The following is a 17597-nucleotide window of genomic DNA, read 5'->3' as shown; positions in this document are numbered from 1 at the left end:
AGACACAAATGAATGATTCTTTCCAATAATTTTCCAATAGGGTGCTACTTAACCAGTCGAAAATTCGTATACATTTGCTTGATCTTTTTCTGTTTAATTCAAAGTTTATTAAATTCAAGAGTTCATACTCCGTGAGCTATTTCAGGATATTTTAGGATAAACTCCTGAAGACATATGAACACATTTGGAGGTTAAAATAACAGATAGAGACTATTGAAAAACTGACCTGCTAAAACACTTAAACTAATTATTACTTGCATGAAGCAACTGTTCTTATAGCTGAGTTTGGGGCAACTAAGGCGCAAACACCTGGTTCTATCCATAAAGTCACAAATTGTAATCTCACTTTTCATGATTTCTACATGTATTCCATTTTTCTTAACATTAAAAAAAGTGTTATATAATATGAAAAGTTATGCCTGTGCCTGTGGAAAAGAAAAGGCAACTCTCAAGAATTACTTTAGTGGTATTTTCATTAGGCAGGCAAGGCAGAGAAGAGATAAAGCTAGTGAGGGTCCAATGAGTATTTATTCAGCTTATCAGAAATTGAAGCCATCTAGGTTCAGAAAATATTTTGCAGGGTATCTTTGTTCTGCTTATTCATTTTATGCCTATCTGCTTGGGAGTTGCCTCTAGTCCTCTCCATAAATTCTATAATGGCATGTGATGATATAAAATGTCTAGTCTGTATTTGGCATGCCAGTAAACATGAAATAATGCATATTTAATTTTCTTCCTCCATCTAAAATTTTAAAAATATAAACTATAATATTTAAATTACTAAAATACAAAATGTCAGCTCTCATAACCACTCTCATCTTATTCTTGGTATCTTGCTAATGCGATTACAGAACTCAGTCACATTGCCTCACTCAACTGCAATGGAGCTTGGAAAATATTTCGTTATGCATCCAGAAGGGAAGAGCGGTTGATTTAAACAACTAGGCATTCTCCACCACAAATGCCTATATGGTAGACTTTAATGTGATGTAATGACAAAAGAATGTATTTGGAGATCACCAGGGCTCAGCTCTTTTTAAATATCTATTTTTTTCCTATCAGACTAAAATTTTCCCTAAAAATAGCTGTTCTTAAATGCTTTCATTTACTGTCCTAGTTCCCAAGTGCAATATACCTTATTCCAACTCCGATCTCTCTTGTTCATTAGCCAGCTATAGCATTTTCAACGACTGTTCCATTTAACCTGGGACCACCATTGGCCTAGTGTTAGTGCTTGGAGAACGTTGTGACACCACTGCATTCTAGATAGAACTAACGCTCCCGCCTCTGACAGCTGGAGCTCAACTCCTCAAATTCTTCACGCGGTGGCTCACGCTTGTAATCCCAGCACTTTGGGAGGCCGAGGCGGGTGGATCACGAGGTCAGGAGATCGAGACCACGGTGAAACCCCATCTCTACTAAAAATACAAAAAATTAGCCGGGCGTGGTGGCGGGCGCCTGTAGTCCCAGCTACTCGGAGAGGCTGAGGCAGGAGAATGGCGTGAACCCGGGAGGCGGAGCTTGCAGTGAGCCGAGATTGCGCCACTGCACTCCAGCCTGGGCGACAGAGTGAGACTCCGTCTCAAAAAAAAAAAGAAACAAATTAGTTTGATAGAATAGTGAAAATAACAAATACCCCAGAAACTGTTAAACTTTCACCAAGATTCTCAGTTGTTAGGACTCATGTTTTTACAGTTGTATTACAGGCAAAAAAAAAAAAAGATAAATGCACTTATTTTCACTCCTTCCCATGCCTACCACCTTCTTTATACATGTAACCAGTTTATTCTTTGACACATAATTGTACATATTTATCGGCTACATATGCTTTTCCAATACAATGTGCAATGATTAAATCAAGGTAATTGGCATATCTATTACCACAAACATTTATCATTTCTTTGTGTTGAGACATTCCAAATCCTCTGGTTATTTTGAATTATATAACAAATTATTGTGAAACAGTTTACTCTTGAGATTCGAACTGAAGTAAACCTGAAACAATTTTATTTTTTCAAACGTCTTATGCTTGTGATAGTCTTCAGTGGACTGGAGAAACCCTCCTGTTGATTCTAGTTGAACAAACTGGTATCATTATGGAAACTTAATTTCCTATTATTGTTGGACTGGTAAGCACACATACTGAGGGAATATTCAACTTGTTTTGAAATAAATCTCCTTTCTATCTCCTGCCATCAGCTTAAAGAAAAACGGCCTTTGAATAATTGCCTAAAACATGGTATTTACTTCTGAAATTAACAGAAAGGGCCTGTTTCAGGATTCATTTAAATCATTTAACTGCCACAGAAAATACAGAACTCTGAATTACGGCTTTTCTTAAACACACAAAATCTACGGATAAGACCGTTAAGCTTTGCTGTGCAAAGCCCTGCTATCAAATCCTCATAACCCTGTATGCAAATACCATGCTTACAGACGATCTTCATCTACGATCTAATATCTTCATTTTAAAATGAGCTAAAGGTTCTGAGTTCATTATTCCTATCTCTTTATTCTCATTCAAATTATTATGTTAACATTAATCTATTTATTAGAACACCTTTCAGCTAAGAAAATTAAGGAGCTTTGACAAGCACAAACTAAATCTTCCCTGAAGAGTAGGTTGGCACAAGCTAAGATAGAATGAAAGGTAAGACAAAAAAACAATGTAGAGGTTAAATTCCTCTGCTCAAGGTCAATCAAGGAAATAGTGTCTACTTTATATCCAACAGGTTAACCGTTTGCAAATAGAAGACTCAAGTGGCCAAATGACACTTACTGCTCAGGCAAGGTGTTTGCAAGGATAAACTTTGAGACAAGAGAACTAGCCTCAAATTGAAGAGTTCCTGACAACAGCAATTTGACAAGCACCTAACTGGATTATCTCTGAAATCCAGTTTATAATTGGTCCACTCAAGTATGTATTTTAGAATAGTTATTGACACATATCATATAGTGCTGAGAATCCTGAAAGTGAATACTGTGATCTTTCCAATCTTGGTAAACAAGAAATTAAGAAAAAATCCAGCACAGCTTAAATCTGCTCAATCCGGAGGAAGTCACCTTTCTTATTCTGGTATGTCTTGTGTGTCTCTGGCAGTGAAGAAAGATGCCTATCAGAGGGCAGCATATCATACCAGTACTATTTTCATCAACTGAACGTAAGAAATATATATATACCTCAATTACAAAATAACTATAAATCACTTATATTTTTTGTGTGCCTTTAAGGCTTAGTTGTGGAATGTCAATAAACAGATGGGTTAAACAAATTATGGCATATGAATATTTGGAATGCTCTGCAATACCTGAAAACATTAGGCAGATTGAGTTCATGAACATGAGAATTTCTGATATTTTATTTTAATGCTTATAAAATAAACATGTATTTATGTTTTACCTAAGCAATTAATGCACAATTTGAAAGGCAACATAGCATAGTGTTTAAGACTACAAGCTCTGGAGCAATATAGCCCATGCTTAAAATCAGGTTACCAATTACTGTATAAACTGGGATAATGTACTTTGTGTGCCTGTTTTTCTCTATATAAAGGGTCAACTGTAATGTCTCATACCTTATATCATTACAATCAGGATTAAACAATTTAATATAATTGTTTAAAGCCATGCTCAATACATAGAAAGAATAAAAAATACTGGCTATTATGAACTAAATTAGATGAAAATGATGATAAATATAGCATTCAAAAGGAATATTTAAAACAGGCACAAAAAAAATCAACCAAAAAAAAGATGGTATTACTGGCCTTGACTTAAACTAAGGCAATATTCAACCTCAAAAGACTATAGAGTAATGAATTTAGAACTCTGAGAAGTGAAGTGAATCCCAAGTAGTATATAAAAGCCAGATTGTCATTCAAGTATTAGGAAACACAAATCATAATTCTGAACTAGGAAAGCAAATATAGCACCATAAACTTTACTTCTTATATGCTTACAATAAATTGTCAAGAATTGAGAAAGGTACAGACATTAAGATACCAAATACCACGTGTTTAGCACTCAGCTCTATCGTATGTCAAATGTTACCATTTTGTCATTTGTTCCCAAATCTACCTCTACTTTTACAGATACAGTGGAAGGCACCTGTTTCTTTTTTCATCCCATTCCACATATTCTCTGTTCATGGATGGGGGTTTATATTTGCCTGAATTTGATGTTTCTATTTATTATGTATGTTTTAATAACTTATTCAGAAAAGTTTTATTAATATATAGATATTGCACATTTAAACTACACATAAAAACAAAATTGCGATTTTCCTGGATTCAGTTTCTACCAAGCGCCTCCTGTGATAGATATCAAATAAATTAATGAGAATGTATCAAAAGGTACATTTCGATGTAGTCTGTCAAAAATGAGTTTTATTATTCTTGGGCCCTTCTTGGGCACTCTTGTTCAGGTTGAGAATATAAAAAGGTCAAAGGAATGGAGGAAAAAACATTAACAAAAGCATATTTGGAAGCATCCAATCATGATCTCCCATTTAAGGGGAATGAATGCTGTTTCCTTCAGCACAAGTCCAGAGAGAAGTACGATGGGATCATTGGGGAAGTCTGAGATATTTTCCTCGAGTTTGGATTAATAATTGACTATGATCTGATGTGTGCCTAAAGAATCTGAAGATAAGGCAGAAAGGAAGACAGAAGAGGGCAGTGTTTAAGAAGTCACTACAGGTCCAATAACACTCAGGAAGACTGGGTAGACATTTTCCATGGGCCAGAATGTCAAGAATTGTTAAGGGTCTGAAACTTTATCCTACTTGCAAGCTAACAAGTTAGACTGTCCCAGTTTTAGAAAGACTGACAGGAGACACAAGGCTGCTGGGTCAGAAACAAAAGATGATTAATTAGTCACAGAAACAGCAGAAGCAATGGCCAGGCATGGTGGCTCAAGCTTGTAATCCCAGCACTTTGGGAGGCCGAGGCAGGTGGATCACCAGAGGTCAGGAGTTTTAGACAAGCCTGGCCAACATGGTAAAATCTCATTTCTACTAAAAATACAAAAATTAGCTGGGCATGGTGGCAGGCACCTGTATTCTCAGATACTCCAAAGGCTGAGGCAGGACCGCTAGAACCCAGGAGGCAGAGGTTGCAGTGAGCCGAGATCACGCCACTTGCACTCCAGCCCGGGCAACAGAAGGAGACTCCGTCTCAAAAAAAAAAAAAAGAAAGAAAGAAAGAAAAGAGATAGACCTAGCCAGATATTCAACATTTGCACTAGAAATGGAAGCCCAACTTCCCACAGTTATATGAAGTAGACCAAGTGAGAGTTGAACACACAGTAGGATGTACTACAGGAGAGGAATCCTGAGCTTAGGAAACACATGTCTTTTATAATGAGCAATAGTAGTTTGTATGATCTTTGCATCAGAGGGAAATATTATCTCTATTATACTGAATAGTAAACAAATCAGTCTTTATTCTAGAGGTAGAAATTTTCCTTTTTTAGTTGAGATGCAGTCTCTCACTCTGTCACCCAGACTGGAGTGCGGTGGCACAATCTCAGCTCACTGCAACCTCCTATTCCTGGGTTCAAGCAATTCTCCTGCCTCAGCCTCCCAAGCAGCAGGGATTACAGGCACTCGTGACCATTTCTGGCTAATTTTTATATTTTTAATAGAGACAGGGTTTCACCATGTTGGCCAGACTGGTCTGGAACTCCTGACCTCAAGTGATCTGCCCACCCTGGCCTCCCAAAGTGCTGGGATGACAGGTGTGAGCCATTGTGCCTGGCCTGAAATTTTCCATCTGCTAAGATTGCTCCCTATACATACATGTTGAAAAGAGAGTCTAGCACAAACGCAGACAGTGCCTCTGCCCAAAAGACATAGCATTAGAAAAGATTCATGGAGAATTGTTTCCCAACACAGATATAGAGGACTTGAGTGACAAAGCCATCCTGGGGCCATTTTATGTCCAGGTAAAAGAAGAACATCTGGAAATAAAAATGGTTGGTTAACGATTGAACACTAGGAGCTGAGGTGGGAAGCTATCAGCAAACAGGAAGGCATAATGTTCACAGGAGTTGAAGGCCAAGGGAACCTAGAATTTTTTTATAAAAACAACGGATTTTCTGGTCTCTAAAGATGTCATAAAAGAGATGGCATTTAAATTCGGAATCATTTAATCAGAGATTGAAGGTATGAAGGCATTCAGTTGGAAGACAGTATAAAGAACACAAATAGAAAATAAATCAAAAGTATTCAGGAGATAGGAGTCTAATGTTGCTGAAAGACAACTGTAATAATTTATTTTGGTGACTTACTCTTCATTCCTTAAAATGCTGCATTTTTGTTTCTCTCACTGGTTACATAGTCACTTGCAAATGGACAGCAATGCTGCCTTCAGTTGATGGATGTAATACTCATTTCATTGAGGGAAGAGGAATAGGATCCGAAAAGAACTAAGCTAAATACAATCCACAACTACAAAGACAGTTAACATTTCCATTGCCTAAAGGAAAAAGCCTTGAATATAAACCTACTTGGGGTTTCAAAAATTGGCACAAGACCAAGAAAGAGAAGAAATTTGAAAGCAAAGTTTTCATAAAAACTAGGCAAATTACAGATTATTTTATTATTGCTTTAGGTTCTAGAAGACTGTAATTGTGAATTTCCTTCAGTTGCTTTCTGTCCCTTACTCATAACTATTCAAATGCAACTTATTTTCATGAATGATAATAGATTCCAATCTAACGTAACATGTCTTGCTCTGACATTTACAAACACACAGCTGCGGGAACAGATAAATCCGGCACAATGTTTATTTTCTAAGTGTGTGAAAGGAAATGGGATACTTCTGCTTAATAAACCTCATATAGCATTAAACATTTAAACATCGTAAGAAATCTGTCCCTAAGAGAAAAAAGCATAATCTGAAATGTCCATTTCATTATCTAACATTATGTTATATTAGTGTCTCATGCAACATAACATATGCAGTAGCTTAGAATCAGGTAACATTAAATTGCATTTTCTTCAATTCACATATTTGGAAAATGAGAAAAGGACTCCTAATATATGCATAACATTCAAAACTTCTATTAAAAATTCAGATAAAGAATGAAATAATTTGGCGGTATCAAATAGTCGAAGAAAGACTTGATTATCATATTTGCCTTTTAAAAATGTAACTATTAGATATTTCCAGTGATAAACCACCCCTGAAGTTAAAAAAATCTCCTGAAGATCATTAAACAGCCAGCGACTTTCTCCATTACGTTTTTCATTCTTTCTACACCCAATTTTCATCATTTCCAATTTCACCATTTCCACTGCACACACAACTAAAGCCTTGACTTTGCCTTAGCAAATGACAAATATATAGCAAGGAACACATTCACTCAAGGAACGAAAGACACCACACACAAAACAGCTGTTTTTGTTTTTTTGTTTTGTTGTTTTTAATGTGTAATTAAAACACAGCTCCTCCCTAGGCTTACCTTAACAGTGCATGCACTCATATTCCTGGCTATCTCTGAGAATATATTACTTAAAGATCAGTTGTTTTCAAAAAGAGGTAGGCAGACAATTTTGTCTCCTAGGGGACTTCAGGCAATGCCTGGAGACATTTTTGATTGTCATCACTTTGGGATAAGGATTGCTGCTGGCGCCTAGTGGGTAGAACCCAGAGATGCTACTAGATATTCTATAACACACAGGACAGCCCCCAACAACAAAGAATTATCAGGCCCAAAATGTCAATAGTGCTAAGGTTTTGAAGCCTTGACCTAGATTAACATGTCAATGCCACATTATCCCGAACTTTTCTTCACATCTTTCCTTTGAGAAGATTTTTGCATCCTGTAATATAATTTTCTTCTAAAGCACCAGTTGCCTACGCTTGTAATAGTCAACTATTTCATGTCAACTAATTTATGTCAACTATTCAAACTCCTGTAACTTGTTTTACATACAAGTTGTCTTTCTTTATTCATTATCTCCAGTTTTATGTAGTGCAAAGAGATTAAACTGATGGTCCCTACATTTGCTAACCATGTAACCAGCTATATTAGTCTGCTTGGGCTGCCGTAACAAAATAACACAGATAGTCTGGCTTAAACAACAGAAATATTTTCTCATAGCTCTGGAGGCTAGAAGTCCATGCTTGATGTGTTGACCAACTCTGTTTCTGGTGAGGGTCCTCCTCATGGTTTGTTAATAAATGTCTTCACTGTATCCTCATGTGGCCTGCCTTCCTCCGTGCTCATGTAGAAGGAACGAAAACTGTGGTAGCTCATCCTCTTAGAGGCCAGTTCTATTGGATTAAGGCATCACCTTTTTGACATCATTTAAACTTAATTACCTCCATAACGGCCCTATCTTCAAATACAGTCATTTTGGGGATTAGGGCTTCAACATATGGATTTTGGCAAGGGACAGAATTCAGTCCACAAAACCAACCTGTGTGGTCTGTAGCAGCTTACCTATTTCTTTCCAGAATATTCCATGAACAACAACAACAAACAACCCTGGGAAGGTGATGACACCTGTGACTGACCATTTTCTGAGCTTACGTACATTCTGCTCTGGAGGATGTTATTAAAAACCTCTCTGTTTGTTAAACTCTCAGGTGAAATTTATGATATGCCTATGTAGAGTCACACTATTTCATCTTACCAAAGAATGCCGAAAGAATAAAAAAAAATCAGGAAATTAACAGTGGGACATTCATGTTCAAGGGGTTTCAGTAGCACTTATTCTGGGAAGAAATACAACAGTTAACTACCTAGATTTCTCCCAAACTCCTTTTTTTTATTCCTGATTCTGTCTGGATGCTTACCCTAGCTTGTGACAGCTGTCACTTACCTGATGTAGTGAACACTGTGCTGTGTTCAGGCCCCCTTTCCAGGAGTCCCAAGATTGTTGCCTACAGTGTAGAAAGTGCTCTCAGCTAAGCCTTCGATGCCCAAGTCCACTCCGAGACTCCACGGCCAATGTCATGATGCCACCTTGGAGCAGCCTTCATACAAGGACTGTTCAAGTGGATTAGTCTGATCCCAAATCTGGGCAACTTGGAGGGGAAATCCAAGCATCAGGCTCCTCAGGAAGGAGGCTGAGGTTTTGGTATTCCTGCATTGGAGCCCAGCTTCTTCCTCCACATGATCCACCTTCATTCCCTTCCTGGGACATTTCCTAATAAACTTTATGCATACTAAACTTTATTTCAGAGCCTGTGTCTCTGGGAACTCACCTGAAGCATCAGATTTGTTAGACTGCCTCACCCTTATACTGTAAGGAGCATGTATTTTGTACAATAGTACCTATTATATATAAAAATAGGGAGTACTCATGACAGTGAAGATTAAATTGGGATTTAGACCTTCATTGTTAAATAAAATGTGTTCAGCCCAAATAAGTGCTTTCATTTCTTCCTATGCGCTAAGGATTTTAATAGAAGGCTATATTTATTCCCCTTCCTAACACAGATTCAATGTGCTGATGATTATTTGCTTGTTGGATACAAATGTGGAAGGGTATAATTTTCTAACAGTTATTCTTTTTTTCTCTTTCTCTAGTTTTTTCTTTTTGACAGGGCTTAGATTGATGGACTACTAAGCTAATTTATAGGTTCTGCTGTCTGAGATAGGTCTCCATTTCACTATCAGTGCTGTCTCAGGTGGAGAACCGAAATCACTGTGTATTCAATTAGTTATTGAATCTTGACACACCAGGTGCAGGGGTCACTCCACAAAGCCGTTGCTTTTGAGTAAGAAAACACATTCAGAAAGGGGTTTAAAGAAACTTGGCATTGTTGAGCCATTTTATGATGGATTACCTGAAATGGCCCATGTTCAACATCAGAGCTGGGCTGCTTTGACAGTATGTAAGAGGATAAATCAATGTATTTGGCAGTGTTATAAACAAATTAATACGAAAAATGAAGAAAAATTGGGCTTTCAAGAAACTTCCAGAAGTACTCTCTAGATTTAGATAAAACAGCCTCCATGTTGTGAGGTCCTCCATATTTAGAAACAGAATAATTCAGTTTTAAATAATACAGAAACTTCCCGCAACATAGCCCTTGCCCCATCATGTCTTAATTTGACTACTCATTAAAAATTAGCAGGTAAAGGGGGAAATATGCACAAAACCCCAAATATTTAATTATTCAAACTTTAATAATCATGAAAATGTCAAACATACATCATGGGAAATGGGGGGGCCGTTAGGGAGAGGAGAGGAACATTCTGTTTTTCTTGCCCTTTACTGTCAGAATTAATAGCTACTGGTAAAGTCTAAATGGACAAAATAGAATGAAACCTATTTCAAAATCCTTCTATCTTCAGTTTTTACAAAAATCCACTTAGCACAGTGCCAGGCTCTGATGAAGTGTTCCGTAAATGTTGATTACAGGAAGGAATCTATGAAGTCCTTGATCCATATTTAAAAGCACAAATTAAACTGACCATCCAGCATAAATCATATTAACTTTGTGGACAAATCCACAGAGCAGGGAAGGTCTATTATAAAACATGGGTCCCTCTAACTCCTTCAGCTGCCGTAATCTGCCCTCTGTCAGACAAAACAGGGATAGATGAGGGAGAGAGAAAAGAGCAAGGCAGTTGCTGCTGACTCTACCTCTACCTACCCGCCCCCCTCCATTCTTTCACTCCCACCTGGGGAAACAGGTGAAAATTAGATAAGTCACCTGGTGACACCAGTTTCCATTGTTCTTTTACAAAGAAAGCTAACCACCACTCCATATGCCTGCCTGCTCCAGCAGCTCAATCAACCCCTTGATGTGCTTTGAAGGCCTTGTCACAGGAGCCTGTCATTATCAAGAAACCACTCCTCTGATTGTACAGTCTTTGTGCACATGCTAAGTAATTGATCTTCTCACCTTCCTTCATTCTCCTGTATCAAAGGAGAGTAATTTTATTTAGACTTTCTTCTCAAAAGTCATGAATCCCCTTTGGGAAATCTTCAGACCACGTCCACACAGATTGTATTCCCAGGAAAACATAGCGATACCATCCTCTCGTTCTTTCTAGGAACCGTAGTAACTCTTTGCTTTAATTACCATGTGGGAAAACAAAGATGTTTTAAAATATCATTGATGGTTTATTTCTAACAGTTTATCCCCATCTCTCAGTGATATACATGCATTTCCATGTCTGCAAAATATTTTCTCACTAGGCCACAGTGTCCAGAAACATACTTGTGTAACAGAAGTTAGACTACATTCTGTGCAAATTGTTTTTTTTCCATTCTACTTGGACCAAAATCACCAAGTAGATTTGACTATTTACCTGTAAATATGTCCCCTCTCCTATTCTTTAGGTTTTCAAAAATTGGTACCTCGTGCTAAAAATTTGCTCATTTACTTTATGGAAAATGCCTACTTTCTCACTTGCTCCTTTGTGTTCCATCAAAATTTGCACTTACTCCTCCTGTAACATCAAATGTGGGATATTAGACAAAGAAGTTGAGACCATTTTAATACATTAGAATATGCGCCTGAAACCTTACAGTAAAATACTTATTTCCACAATCACCTGTGCTATATTCTAATTTAGTGCATTATTAAAGTATTATTAAAGTCCAAACCAAAGAAATTAACATAATTGTGTGAAAAAACTTTCATTAAAAATTTTACTTTTGTTCTCTGCTTGTATTATTCAGATAATATCCTTCATCTCAAATTCCCCCAAATCATACATTTGTCCTATTTTATTTTGTGTCTGAAAAACCTGGTGAAGTATTTTGACATTTTATTTTAGACCTAAAGCACGAAGTTTCATGGCATGTAACGTCAAATTATTTCCAGACTTTTTAAGATGTCATTCTCTGTAAATGTTCGTATACATAAAAGCAAACAGAGTTTTACAGAGGAAGTATTACTTTTCCAAGCTAGCTTCTTACATTTTTTTAAATATACCTCATTTAAAATGCATGTTTTACAAAACTTGTGAGACTAACTTGTAAGACAGAACACACTAGAGGAACTACCATATTTATGAATGTAAGTAAAAAATTAAATAATGACAAACTGTTTGAAACATTGAATTCTGGCTAGAAATCTAGATAACCCAAACTTTGAATCTAGTTTGGCTTTCAGATAGGATAAACAATTGTCTCAATTTTCCCAGGATTATTCCATTTTTAAAACTGATAATCTCACATCTTGGGAACCCCTTAATTCTGGGAAAAACTCACTCCTGGACTGTTGGTCACCTTTTTTCCAGAAGAGCATACAAAATATCACCAACAATGTATACCTTAGGTTTTTAATCACCTACTTTGAGATCACTAGAAGGAAACAATCAATATGGATAAAATAGGCAAACCATTTGAGACCTTCTGTAATAAAATATTGTACAGTTTGATTATTCATAAGTGTCTATGGTAATCAAGGATCTCAGACTTCAACTGGGAGATTGTCACATGTTTTGTGAGTGGACACTGTTTCAATTGGCAGAGCATGTGTGTGCGTGTGTGTGTGTGTGTACACATAGACAAAAGCAGGAAAAAGGAATTACAAATTCACAAATTTGAGGAGTGTTTGGGATCTAAACAGTGGCGTGAACACAAATAAATCTGATATTTGGGGGCAGCACTGAAGCCAAGAATGATTTTAAAGTAGAAAGAGCACTTATTTACAAAACTGAGACCTGTGTAATGTGCACGCTAAATAAAAAGTTTGAATCCTAAATTAAATCTTGGAATGCCTTAAATATTTCTGAATTTATATAACTAGAGTCTACTAAGCAAGACCTGCTCAGCATTTCCAGAATGAAATTCTCTCTTTAAAGAAAAGATATAAATTGTTCTGGTGCCAGGCGGCATGGAGTGGAGCATTAAGGATGGGCCCCCAAGGACCTGGAAATGGAAACAATGGACTGTATATAATTTGGATAGGGATTTGAGGACAGTTACTCCCAGTTTTCAACAACACTTTTAAATGAGTGTCTGTGGAAAGTTGCTTATAGTTTATTCTGAGCTAACATAGAGATCACCAATGGAGACCCATTTTAGCTACTAGAGCTAACTGTCTAACAGACTTCTAATAGTTTCCTATTTTGCTATCTATTTTCTAAGGAAAAATTTCATATTTTTGTTTTCTCAAACTTCCTACTAATCCCTGCCATCTGCTTTACTAGACAGTTTTGCTTTATATTTTTCAGAAAATGGTGATCAATTCGTAAATTCTCAACCAACGAAGTTTCCTACAGTAACACACATTTTTCTTCATTCTCTTGTTACAATGAAGGAGGTTCCCCTACTCCCTTCTAAGACTACTCAACAAAATCTGGGGGATCCATCACCTCTCCACAGCTCAGGGAAATCAGACCACTCAATTTCCCTCTCATGCTTTCCTGTTTCCTTCGTTAGTATCTTATCATTCTCAAGTTTTTCATTTATGGAAAAAGAGCCCTTCATTCATTATAAATATGTTATCTTTAATAAACCAAGCCTATCACTCTTTCTGTCTCTTCAAAGCAAATGTTTTAAGGTTCCCTTATAAATAAAATAAATTCTGTATTAAACCATATTTTCTGTATTGAGTCAGATATCAGTAACAATGGTAAAAGGAAACACATTCATTTGAAAATTTAGAAGCATACTTCTAAACAGCTATGGACATACACACATAGAAATTTTAGTGAAAATTAGAAAATATTTAAAAGCAAAAAGAAATATTACATGTAAAACGTTGAGATGCAAATAAAACATTAATTTGAAGAATTTTATGGTCTGAGAAGTTTATATTACAATAAAATACTATTATTTGCATATTGAGCAAAGAATAGGTTTCACATAACTCAAAAAGGACACAGAAAATAAACTGGAAGAGCGGATCAGTAGCTGCAACACTAAAAAGACGGCGGAGCAAGAGCAAAGAAAAATCCCTTTGGTTCCAGAAAATCTCCCGAAAAAAAGAGGAAAGCTTATCAAGCCCGCAAATCCACCCAGGCAAAGCAGACACTTTTGGCAAAAAAGGAGCAGAGGAAAGAAAAATCGCTCAGGTTTAAGCAACTAGAATTATTCCTACATGATTCCCAGCAACAGAAACGTGACAAGGTGCATCTCAGATGACTAGAAGTGAAATCTCATGCTTTGGAATTGCCAGATAAACATTCCTTGACCTTTGTTGCATGCATCGAAAGAATTGATGGCATGAGTTTACTGGTGCAGAGAACCATTGCAAGACTTCACCTAAAGAAAATTTTTAGTGGTGTCTTTGTAAAAGTCATCCCACCACCCACCCCCACCACACAGAACCTAAAAATGCTGCGAATATTGGAACCTTATGTGACCTTGGGATTTCCAAATCTGAAGTCTGTCTGGTAACTCGTTTTGAAATGTAGACAAGCCAAGGTCAATAATAAGACCATCCCTCTGACAGACAACACAGTGATTAACACCTGGGGAAGTTTGGTGTCATTTGATTGGAAGACCTCATTCATGAAATTGCCTTCCCAGGAAAGCATTTCCAGGAGATTTCATGGTTCTTGTACCCTTTCCACCTCTCAATGGCCCTTCATGCTACCAAAAATAGAGTGGGCTTCCTCAAGGAGATGGGCACACCTGGCTATCAGGGTGAACACATCAGTCAGCTCATCCGCCAGCTGAACCCAGGTGCCAAACTGCAGTAAATTTTTATTAATTAAATGGAAGCATGTGTTTTTGTTTTCTGGGGGGGGGAGGGGGGGGGCGGATTTTTATCAAGTATCTTCGGAGAAGATTATTTACTGCTTTATCTTCGAAAACTGGAAAGGAAGGGTCAAAGACAGTACAGTAGCTGGCCAGGCGCAGTGGCTCATGCCTGTAATCCCAGAACTTTGGGAGGCTGAGGTGGGCGGAGCACCTGAGGTTGGGAGTTCAAGACCAGCCTGACCTTGAAGAAACACTGCCTCTACTAAAAATACAAAAATTAGCTGGGCATGGTGGCACATGCCTGTAACCCCAGCTACTCAGGAGGCTAAGGCAGGAGAATTGCTTGAACCCAGGAGGCGGAGGTTGCAGTAAGCCAAGATTGCCCCATTGCACTCCATCCTGGGCAACAAGAGCGATACTCTGGAAAAGAACAGAACAGAACAGAACAGAACAGTACAGTACAGAACAGTAGCTTATGTTCATGGCAAGCACCTCTCATCACAGTCCAGTTCCAAGAAAACATTCCAGCGTTTTCTATACTGGCTGCCGCCGCATCTGAAATCAGCACATTCCATGGAGGAAGGAGTCCTGCTTTGCTGCATTGTCTATCCCAGGGTTTAATGTTGGTAAATAAGCAACTCTAGCATTTGTACAAGGCTCTCTAAGACTCCTGCAGCAGTTGACCAAGCCCAGGGACATAATTGAATCTGGAGTTTCCTGGGACCTTGTTTTGAAAAAGACTTGAAATGCACACAGGAAAAAAGCCATAAAAACAAATGTTAATTTGTCACTGCAAAAATAAAAATAAAAATAAAAAAGTGGAAGAGTGGAAAAATAAAGATAACTAAATGAAACAAAGTAGAAAGCACAGCTATATTAGAGATTAATAGAAACTGATTGTAAGAAAACCTTTAAAATATAAAAATATCAGTAAGATTCATTTAAAAAAGAAAATAAAATACAAAAATCAGGAGCAACTTATGTATCAGCAGATAAATAAATCAGGCTATATTCAGTCAATAGCATACTATTCAGTAATTACAAATGAATTACTGTTGTATCTATCAAGATACATAATTTTCAAAAATGGAATACAGAAGGACACTTTAAAAACTTTCAAAAACATACAAAAAATATGTTTGTACCCATAAACATACTGGTATTCCTAAAACATGGTAAAATCTTAAAACATCCATGAAATAAAAAATCAGGAGTGGTTTCTTCTGCAAAAACAGGCAATAGAATGGAGTTGGTTTGGTCATTTAACATAATCCCAGACTTCTTTGAGGCTTGGTTCACATTTCTTATTATTTTTGTTTTTGTTGGGTTGGGCTAATTCAAAGACCTTGTGTGCGAGCACTGAATTTCTTTCTTCTACTTGTTCACTTCTATTGCTGAGACTTTCCAGAGCATTTTGCGTGTTTATAAGTGTGTCCATTGTTTCCTGAAGTTTTGATTTATATTTTATGCTATCTATTTCCTTGAATATTTCTCCCTTCACTTCTATCATTCTTTTTGTATTTCCTTACTTTGGGCTTCACCTTTCTCTGGTGCCTCGCTAATCAGCTTAATAACTGACCTCCTGAATACTTGTTCAGGTAAATCGGGGATTTCTTTTTGGTTTGGTTCCATTGCTGGTGAGATAGTGTGATTTTTTTGGGGGGCGGGTAGCGTGGTTAAAGAACCTTGTTTAGTCATATTACCAGAGTAGGTTTTCCTGTTTCTTTTCATTTGTGTAGGCTCTGTCAGAGGGAAAGTCTAGGGATGAAGGCTGTTGTTCAGATTCTTTTTTCCCACAGGGTGTTCCGTTGATATAGCACTCTCACCCTTTTCCTATGGATGTGGCTTCCTGAGAGCTGAGCTGAAGTGACTGTTATCTCTCTTCTGGATCTAGCCACCCAGCAAGTCTATCAAGGTCCAGGCTGGTATTGGGGGTTTTCTGCCAAGAGTATTGTGATATGAACCATCTATGGGTCTCTCAGCCGTGGATACCAGCACTTGTTCTGGTGGAGGTGGCAGGGGAGTGAAATAGACTCTGTGAAGGTTCTTACCTTTGGTGGTTTAATGCATGATTTTTGTGCTGGTTGGCCTCCTGCCAGGAAGTGGGGCTTTCCAGAGAGCATCAGCTGTGGTTATAAGAGGAGGAACAGGTGGTGGGCAGGGCCCTACAACTTGCAAGAGTATATACCCTTTGCTACCAGGGTGGGTAGCAAAGGACCATTAGGTGGGGGCAGGGCTAGGCATGTCTGAGCTCGGAGTCTCCTTGGGCGAGTCTTGCTATGGCTGCTGTGGAGGTTGGGGGTGAGGTTCCCAGGTCAATGGAGTTACATTCCTAGGAGGATTATGACTGTCTCCATTATGCAGGTTGTCAGGGAACTGGGGGAAAGTCGGCCTCACTTAGCTCTCTTGCAATCCAAAGGGCTGGTCTCACTTTCACCATGCTCCCCGCAACAGCACTGAGTCTGTTTCCAGGCAGTGGGCGAGCAGGACTGAGAACTTGCCCCAGACTACCCACCTCCCAGCAGCAAAATCAAGTATGGCTTTCCTTCTTTCTCCACCTGTGGCGTCTGCACACGAAATTCACACTATCTCCTGAGTTCTGGCCAGGAGGCTTCTCTATCAGTTCAAATTGTTACAAAGTTTAGTTGGAGGTTTCCTTCTCTGTGTGGTCTTTTCTCAGCACCTCTAGTTGCCTTCCTGGAGGACCCCTGTGAGACCAGGCAAAAATGAGTTGCTGGGGGACCCAGCGAGCTCCCAAGGCTTTTCCCGCTGCTTCCTCTACCTCTGTATTGCACTCAGCTTTCTAAGTTGACTCAGCCCCAGGTAAGGTCAGAATCTTCTCCCTTAATCTAGACCTTCAGTTTCCCCAGTGTGGGTTTGTGTTCAGGGAAGGATGATCTCCCTTTCCCACTTCCAGTTTGGGCACTCACAGTATTTGGCGTGTCTCCCGCGTCCTGCAGGAGCAATCCGCTTC

General features: G+C 38.1%; 1 pseudogene; it reads left to right on the top strand.

Annotated features, from left to right (window-relative positions):
* The first annotated feature begins 9805 nt into the window (after positions 1–9805).
* On the top strand, positions 9806–14622 carry LOC100589347 (annotated as a pseudogene).
* Positions 14623–17597: the final 2975 nt, after the last annotated feature.

The sequence above is a fragment of the Nomascus leucogenys genome, chromosome 2 (genome assembly GCF_006542625.1).
Source record: "Nomascus leucogenys isolate Asia chromosome 2, Asia_NLE_v1, whole genome shotgun sequence".
Lineage (NCBI taxonomy): Eukaryota > Metazoa > Chordata > Mammalia > Primates > Hylobatidae > Nomascus > Nomascus leucogenys.
Note: the sequence above shows the minus strand (reverse complement) of the source record. Positions and strands in the feature narration are given on the sequence as shown.